Source organism: Helianthus annuus, chromosome 6, assembly GCF_002127325.2.
Source record: "Helianthus annuus cultivar XRQ/B chromosome 6, HanXRQr2.0-SUNRISE, whole genome shotgun sequence".
NCBI lineage: Eukaryota > Viridiplantae > Streptophyta > Magnoliopsida > Asterales > Asteraceae > Helianthus > Helianthus annuus.
In genome coordinates this window covers 112,022,028-112,031,908 of record NC_035438.2, presented here as the reverse complement: position 1 = coordinate 112,031,908, position 9,881 = coordinate 112,022,028, and the positions used below count along the sequence as shown (strand labels likewise).

At 43.0% G+C, this 9,881-nt stretch overlaps 1 long non-coding RNA gene across 1 annotated transcript; it reads left to right on the top strand.

Annotated features, from left to right (window-relative positions):
• Positions 1-212: 212 nt before the first annotated feature.
• Positions 213-1,011, top strand: LOC118479864. Its single transcript, XR_004861101.1, has 2 exons — positions 213-269; positions 753-1,011. It is a non-coding gene; the product is annotated as an uncharacterized LOC118479864 (long non-coding RNA).
• The last annotated feature ends 8,870 nt before the right edge of the window (positions 1,012-9,881 follow it).

Here is a 9,881-nt window from a genome sequence, read left to right as displayed (position 1 = left end):
GGGCGATGCCCGTTCTAACACATTATGAACTCAAGAAGTATATATATATATATATATATATACACACATTAAGCAAACATACGAGACAAATGCCAACAAATTTAATATATACAAGGGTTCCAAATACATAACAAATACAATAATGTTCAAGATGAGCAACGTGTACATAAACTAGCATAAACCCAAGTGTCTAATGGGTTAGATCACTTGTAGGTTATTACGCGCAAATTGGATACCCGACTTGCTAGCATACATATGGACGCAAATTCGTGAGTTCATGTCCCCCTTTTCCTTTAAACGTTTTCGGTTTTATAACTCTCGGGGGGGGGGGGGGGGAATACATGTTACTATGGTGGTTAAGCTACAAAATGAATTAGTAGATCACGTGCGAATAGGCTGATACTTAAAGCACCATTAATCTTGTTTAAGACCACGGAACAAAGGGGGTAAATCTATCGGGTACAGGGCGAGCCCCACTCACGAGTCCTTGTGTGACCACATGGAGTTTCCTTTGTTACCCTCGCCGGGTGGACCGGTACTAAATCGCTTACGGGTTGGTGGCTTCCTATGTCGGCACACATATTAATGTCCTAGCTACACATTAATGATCAACATGTTCATTTACGCTTTACATACCGGATTTCGATACTTAAACTTTCAAATGTTTTATAGATTCATTTGATGCTTACGAACTTAAAACACATGAACGCGCTCAACTTTTGTTGATGTTTTCAAACTTACATGTATTTCAGGTAACTAAGTGGATTTTAGTGCAACGAATTATGAAGTTTCAAGTTTACTATGAAGACGATGTCATCTGTATTTTGGAGGGTTTGATCCATATATCCCGTCTTCGAACGGGGCATAGGATGTAAAACCTCGTTATTTCAAAAACTTTATTTTGCACAAGTCTTGTTTGTAAAACTTATAAACTTATGTTGTCTTTTGCTACAAAACAACTTATGACTTGTATCTTTACATTATGGAATGGATGAACATCGTGTATGTTTTTTTATCATATATTTTGTATACTTACATCGTATGTTGTGGAAACCGATCAAGTCACACTACGCGCTTCCGCCTTTGACACGGGTGTGACACATATTTCATGCCCCATATACATTAACATCCTTGTAGAGCCTTGAAAATGGGTTAATGGGGCTTAAACGCGTCAAAAATGCACTAAATAGTGTGCAGGGACCTGTTTTGTAAAATTCTGAAACTAGCAGCCTAGCCGTAGTGCTGCGCGACGCCTAAGGGCTTTTGCTGTCGCGCGACATGACGGCCCTATCTGGGCAGAAACTCTGTTTTCAGCATCTGGCTTGAATTTCAGGGTCTTTTATGCAAATTTTTCAATACTTTGGACTGGTTTTAAGCTCCCATTGTATTAGAAACCATGTTCCACAAGTGTAGGGTCAAGATTGATTCTCTTAACACTTGGAATGATCTTGACTGTCACACCCCCAAAACCACACACGGAGTATCACCGTATGGAGGCATGACTGACCAGGATCCAGCCACCAATCATATTGAACATAGTATGTAAATAAAAATAAAACCCAACACAATATAATTGGTGTCCAAACAAAACGTAGTTTAAGTTGTAAGCGGAAGCATAATGTTTAAAACCAAAGTATAAGTTCAAAATGTATTAAAGGTTTAACATGGCATAAGTCTATCCATGTCCCACAACGACCGCGTCTCCCTGTGCAAGCTCCCTGAGTACCTAACGACCTGCAAGGCATGTAACAACGAGTCAACAACAAAGTTGAGCGAGTTCACAGTTGGTGTTCATTATTAAGTTGTTTCAAAACCAGGAGTTCATTTGTAAGTTGAAAGTTAATCCGTCTACCCTGTTTCCCAAACATATCCATAGTTGGTGGGGGCTTCCCCATGTTAACCACTAGACCCGTTTACCATATCGACCACTGACTAAAGTAAGTTGGTGCCCTGACGTCAATGTCTATCATCATTGACTAGTGCCCAGATCCATTAGTTCACGCCCGTATGCGTCATAACTGAATCGATAATGGAATAGAATAGGGAGTACATCATCATTAAACTCAATCACAAAACTCTTAATAGATCACAGATTCGTATACATCAAACAATTACATATTCAAACATAATAGTACTCGAACATCACGCAGTTTAAATCGGTTTAAATCATCGCTAAATACCATAACCTAATCTCATATTTGTTACCAAACCTCTATTCAATTTCCTGATCAGACTTATGGAAATGACATCATCAACACAATGCATACAAAACAATCACGTAAATAATCACACTAACCGGGATATCTGTAAGGATGGTTTGATCGCTAGAGGAGGCCTGAGAGAACACAAGGTTGCCGTCACACAAAGGGAGAGCTCTAGGGTTTCGGTTTTGCCAAGAGTGTGAAACAGGGGTCGCTACACGATTATATACACAATTTCACGTTTTGGGCCCGTAATGGGCTTCGGCGAATCTGGGCTCGGTGAAACAAATCCTGTTTCGTCGAGCTAGGGTTGACGAATCACACTCTTGTTTCGTCGAAGAGTGTTTGGCGAAACAAGCTTTTGTTTCGTCGAGATTGCTCAAGTGTTAACAGTTTAAGTTATCAACAGATTTCCAGTTATACAATCAAACACATAATCATGCAAACACACTACGTTTCATCATATCACAATATGTACATTACAAGTCAACAAATCAAACAACTAAACAGTCAAAGTCAACGTGCATTTAATGCGAACGTGGAAGTCGGAAACTCGAGTTGTCACATCATCCCCAACTTGAAAGAAATTTCATCCCGAAATTTGATAAGCCATCCGCAATACGATGCGATGCTAATCAGGATGACTGTGCATTTTCCGCGGGTGTCACATCATCCCCAACTTGAATGGGAATTTCGTCCCGAAATTCACTAGTCACATGAGATCCAGAACTGCCGGGCTTGGTCTTGTCTTTGGGGAACAAATGTGGATATTTACGTTCCATCTGGTCCTCGCGTTCCCACATGAACTCCGGACCACGTCTTGAGTTCCAACGAACTCTCACAATGGGTATACGGCTGTGCTTACGAACTTTAACTTCCCGTTCCACAATCTCAATTGGTTCTTCGACAAACTGCAACTTGTCGTCTATCTTCAGTTCTTGAAATGGTACAACTAGTGTTTTGTCAGCCAAACACTTCTTTAACTGCGATACGTGAAACACATCATGGACATTACCCAACTCAGCAGGTAATTCCAACCTGTAGGCCACCTTTCCAATTCGTTCCAGAATTTTGAATGGCCCCACATAACGAGGGTTTAGTTTGCCACGTTTCCCAAAACGCACCACACCCTTCCAGGGTGAGACCTTTAACATGACGCGATCATTAACTTCAAATTCCAACGGTTTACTACGCTTGTCAGTGTAGCTTTTCTGGCGGTCACGAGCTGCGGCCATACGGTTCCGGATCTGCACAATGTTTTCTGATGTCTCAAGCACAAGCTCAGGGCCTGTGATCTGACTATCTCCCACCTCAAGCCAACAGAGAGGTGAACGGCATTTCCATTCGTACAACGCTTCGAACGGAGCTGCCTGTATACTAGTGTGGTAGCTGTTGTTGTAGGAGAATTCTATCAACGGTAAGTGTTTCTCCCACCCTTTCCCAAAATCAATTACACATGCCCGTAGCATGTCTTCAAGTGTCTGGATGGTGCGCTCGCTTTGACCATCCGTCTGCGGGTGATAAGCGGTACTCATGTCGAGTCGTGAACCGAACGACTTATGCATTGATTGCCAAAGATCTGAAGTGAAACGCGGATCTCGATCCGAAATGATAGAAGTTGGCACCCCGTGCCTAGAAACTACTTCCTTAAGGTAGATTGCTGCCAGTTGCGAAAACTTGTCTGTTTCTTTAATTGCCAGGAAATGCGCTGATTTCGTGAGACGGTCGACAATCACCCAAATGGTATCGTTCCCAGCCTGAGTTCGAGGTAACCCTGTCACGAAATCCATGGCGATCTGTTCCCACTTCCATGTGGGTATCTCTGGTTGCTGCAGTAGACCCGAGGGCTTTTGATGTTCGGCTTTGACTTTAGCACAAGTCAAACATTTGCTGACGTAGGTTGCTATGTGAGCTTTCATGCTAGGCCACCATTATGTAGTTTTCAAGTCGTGGTACATCTTATCTGATCCAGGATGTACGGAGTATCGTGACTTATGTGCCTCCTCCATTACAAGTTCTCGTAAGTTACCATAGAGTGGAACCCAGATGCGTCCGATTACGTAGTAAGCACCATCTCCCTTTCGTTCTAGTCGTTGCCTTGAGCCGCGTAAAGCTTCAGCTCGAACGTTCTCTGGTTTCAACGCTTCTAACTGAGCGTCTCGTATCTGGGAAGGAAGATTGGATTGGATCGTGAGTTGCAATGCTCGTACACGCCTAGGTGCATTAATCTTTCTGCTGAGGGCGTCAGCTACGACGTTTGCCTTGCCCGGATGATACTTGATGGCACATTCGTAATCATTCAATAGTTCAACCCATCGCCGTTGTCGCATATTCAATTCTTTCTGGTCGAAGATATGCTGAAGACTCCTATGGTCGGTGTAGATGGTGCATTTGGTACCGTACAGATAGTGCCTCCAGATCTTCAACGCAAATACCACAGCCCCTAACTCCAAGTCGTGTGTCGTGTAGTTTTGCTCGTGACCTTCAACTGTAGCGAAGCATAGGCTATCACCTTCTCTCGTTGCATCAACACACAACCGAGACCCTGAATCGATGCATCACAATATACCACAAAATCCTCGGTACCCTCTGGTAAAGACAAGATCGGTGCACTGCAAAGCTTCTGTTTTAGTAACTGGAAAGCATCTTCCTGCTTCGTTCCCCAAAAGTATGCCGTGTTCTTCTGTGTCAGCGAGGTGAGGGGTTGCGCGATCTTCGAAAAATCCTTAATGAATCTCCGATAATATCCTGCGAGACCAAGAAATTGTCGCACCTCAGAGGGAGTCTTTGGCGCCACCCAATTCTTAACCGCATCTACTTTTGCCGGATCCACATGTATCCCTTTTTCATTAACAACGTGGCCAAGGAAATGTACTTCTCGAATCCAAAAATCGCACTTAGAAAACTTCGCATACAGCTGTTCCCTTCTCAAAAGTTCCAAGATGAGACGTAGGTGACACTCGTGATCCTCCTTGTTCTTTGAATAAACCAAGATGTCGTTAATAAACACTATAACAAACTCGTCGAGATATGGCTTACATACGCGGTTCATGAGATCCATGAAGACCGCTGGTGCATTTGTCAACCCAAACGGCATAACCAAAAACTCGTAGTGTCCGTATCGCGTTCGAAAAGCCGTCTTGGGGACATCTTCTTCTCTAACCCTTACCTGGTGATAACCCGATCTTAAGTCGATCTTCGAATAGAAACTTGACCCTTGCAACTGGTCAAACAAGTCGTCGATTCATGGTAACGGATAGCGGTTCTTAATGGTTACCTTGTTGAGCTCTCGATAATCGATACACATACGGAATGACCCAACTTTCTTCTTTACAAACAGAACTGGGGCTCCCCAAGGCGAAGAACTGGGTCGAATGAAACCTCTATCCAATAATTCCTGTCGCTGATTAGACAATTCCTGTAACTCCCCAGGGGCCAACCGGTATAGAGCTCGAGCAATTGGGGCCGCTCCCGGCGCCAGATCAATCTGAAATTCTACTTGATGATGAGGAGGTAACCCTGGTAGTTCCTCTGGGAACACATCAGCGAATTCTCGCACCACTGGTAGATCCTCGATCTTTCTCTCTTCAGACTAAGCGTTGGTAACTAAAGCTAACATTTCAGGATACCCCTTTTGTAAATACTTCTGCGCATGCATGGCCGAGCTAATACCAACCATCGTCCCACTACGATGCCCTTGAACTAATAATGACTCCCCATCGGGGAGAGGAATACGCACAACCTTCTCCTTACACAAAATTTCCGCTTGATGCTTAGACAACCAATCCATGCCTACCACTATATCGAAACTACCGAGCGTAACGGGAAGGAGATCAATATCAAACACTTGACCCACGAGGTCTAGTTTGCACCCGAAAAGGATATGCGAGGCTTCTATCGTCTTACCATCTGCTAATTCTACTACTTGTTTAACTTCTAAAGGTGTTGGGGTTATCCCCAATCGTTGACTAAACTCTAGGGACACATAACTCCAATCGGCACCAGAATCAAATAACACAGAAGCAATATGATTGTTTACAGGAAACGTACCAGTGACAACATTGCCGTCATTCCTAGCATCCCCTGCCCCAAGCTGAAACACCCTGCCCCGAGCACCATTACCCCCATTGTTGCCATTGTTGTTATTGTTCCCAGCATTGTTGTTATTCGGGCGGTTGTTGTCGTTAGCGTTTTGATTTAACTGAGGGCAATCCCGCTTAAAGTGACCCTCATCGCCACACTGATAGCACCCCTTCCTGAAGCCCTGATTCTGCTGGGGTGGTTGTCCTTGCTGTCTCTGGTTCTGCTGGTTCTGTTGCTGCTGGTGTTTGGGCTGTGGGGCCCTACAATCCCTGGCCTCATGGCCCGCCTTACCACACCTGTTACATATCCGACCACACGGCCCGAAATGATGATAGCCACACTTGTTACACCGTGGCTTCCTCCCCGCATACGAACCCTGACTTTGGCTACCCCCTTGGCCTTGATTGACAGAAGACGACTGGCTGATGCTGCGGTTGTTGTTATTATCTGGTCTTTTCTGTGTCTGACTCGCGCTAGAGGCTTTATCATAGTCACTCCACTTCCTTTTGTTATCATTAGCGGACGCAGTGGCAGTGGGTGCAGCAGCAGTAGTGGTTGAGACACGCGGTGGTAACGAGTTACTCTCTACCTCTTAATCCACAATCTTGTGGGTCAAACGAACAATCTGTGTCAAATCATTAAGATGGGCTGCAGTGACCAAACTCTTCACACGCGGAGGCAGCCCCTTGATGAATAACTCAATCCACCGAGACATAGGCCAAGACAAGTTCGGGCACATGTCGGCCAATTCATACGATCGCTTCACATACGCTTCGACTTCAGATCCAACCATCTTCAAGTCATAATACTCGTTTTCCAACTTCTGGACCTCATCCCGAGGACAATACTCCTCCCTGATCGGTTCTTTAAAGTCATCCCAAGTTGTGGCATTCACTGCCTCGATGCCCAACAATTGCACCTGGGCATTCCACCACGTTAGGGCTGTGACAACTCGAATTTCCAAGATTTCTACTTCGCATTTATTGCACGTTCATGTATTGTTTAGTTGTTTAATTGCTCAAATAATTGGCTATGGAACTGTAACGTTTTGATACAATGAAATGTATTGTGTGATTAGGCGTGGTTATGTGTTAATTGTGAAAGACTTGTCAAATATGTGAACTTGGTGGTGGAACTGTGAAATTGTTGTGAGATGGTGTGCTTGTGTAAAATATAGTACTTCAGGATGTTTAGTGCTAATAGTGAAACTTTAACAACTCATAACCCTAACCCCCTTCTCTAATCATTCACTAATCATCACACAAGAATCAAAAACACGTACCCTCATATTCTCTAATCCTCTCTACAACCATCTTCTCATCATTCTTGTATTCACAAGTTCTTTTGCATCAAGTTTGATTACCAAACCGTCTAGAATCAAATCAAGGTAATGGTTTAATCATTGGTTGTGATTAATTGTTGATTGATTGATGCATGTAAACCCTAGTTCTTCACATGCTAAGTTCTGTGATTGTTAATGTGATTCTGATTATTGTGATTATGATGTTTGTCTAGTGCATAATCGATTGCTTGATGATTTTGATGTATGATATGAAGAAATATTGATTGTGTGTTGATTATTGCTAAACAGATATGAATTAGGGTTTTCTTAATCGTATGAAAACTAAAACGTAACTGATACAATCTCATGGAACAGGAACATTCGTATGTTTAATTAGTTGTCTGAGGATTTTGAATGAACATAGTCTGAGTTTTGTTATGTAGATACATGTTGTCCGAATTTTACATGCTTGTTAAAGGGGTCCGAGTTTTTGCCTTGTAAGATTGGTCCGAGCTTTGTGTCACATATGATGTCCGATGTTTACATAACATGTTGTCCGAGCTTGTTACAAGGACCCTAAGGTCCGACTTTTATGAACAACAAGTTGTCCGATCTTCATGATTAAGGGGTAAGGCAGTCCGAGGTTCTTAGGAGGGTGTTATGTCCGAGTTTCAACCCCCCACACTCCCATGTCTGATCTTTAACCTTGATAAGGGGGTCCGAGTTTTAGAAAGGGCAGCCCCTACCCTATCCGAGTTTGTTGAGGAGTCACCCTAGTCCGACTTTTGTGATAGACAAAGTGGGGATCCGACTTTTAAAGGCTACCTTGGTCCGAGTTTTGTACACATAACATGAAGTCCGACATTTGTGACCCCCAAAATCCCACTACATTGTCCGAACTTGAGCCTAGGGAAGTCTTTGTCCGATTTTTGTGAAGAAACCCCCCTGTTCCGAATTCTTTGTACATGAGCAGTAATGTCCGAACTTTAAATTCATGTTGATCTTGTCTGAGTTTGATATGTGATGTTTTGATGTTTATATATATTCTGAGTTTGAAGGTGATACATGATCCAAGCTTCCTGTTAATACTAAGTCAAAACCCTAGATGAAGAACACACTGCCTGTTACCTGTTAATTGTTACTGCATGTTAAGATACTGCATGTTACTGAATAATACTACTTGGTACTGTATGATACTATAACTACTACTGTGTAATATGATTCTGTAAGTTACTGGTTGAGCATCAAGAACCTGTAAACCCTAATTGAACATCAACACTTATCTTGGATTCATGTGCAATATACCTTAGGTCGTGAGTAACGGACTTAAACACTAATTAACCCTAGAAGCAATTACATACCGAGCAAATCAAGGTGAGTTCACACTCTTACTAAGGCATGGGATTCCCAAGGGCTTGGGAATGGGATTGAAGAAATAAGGTTGAATAGATTCATACATACACTGTTACTAGACTACCATACCATCGTCCTCGGTTGTGCAGGACACATACGTAAAACCTACGTATACTTATGCTACTCGCTATCCTCGGTTGTGAAGGATACTCACGTAAAACCTACGTGAAATTATATTCACTACTGCCTCGGTTGTGTCAGGCACTTACGTAAAACCTACGTAAACCCCCGCGTACCCCTATCCTCGGTTGTGAAGGATTACTTACGTAAAACCTACGTAAACTTGTACGTGTTACTGTTCTCGGGATATGTAGAACACTTATGGTTACGAATAGTCTAGTGGATATACAACATGGGAAGCCCCCACCAATAGAACGTACTATCGGCCTAGTAGAGCCACATGTTACCAACGGATATACTATTACGCACTTACTTTCTGTGAACTCGCTCAACTAGTTGTTGATCCTCTGCTACATGCCTTGCAGGTCGTTAGATACATGGAGCTTGCACAGGGAGGAGCTGGTCGTTGTGGGCTTGGATCGTGATAGTTTTGTTAAACACTTATGACATTTGATACTTCATTATGATGGGTTTTATTTATACGCTTCCGCTAAACAATGATAACTTACTTATGTTTTGGAACACCTTTCATATGGATTTGGTTTGGTTTAATGGCACTACTTTTACTATATATATTGTTCTATATGATTGGTGGCTTGATCCTGGTCAGTCACGCTCCCAAGCGGTGATACTCCGCAGGTGGATTTTGGGGGTGTTACAGATTGATATCAGAGCCATTGGTTATAGAGAACTTGGTTTTGATATGGGGAAAACGTTTTTATTAAAACCAGACTATAACCAGAACAGTGCTCTCAACGATCCACAACGACGCTTCGCTCCAC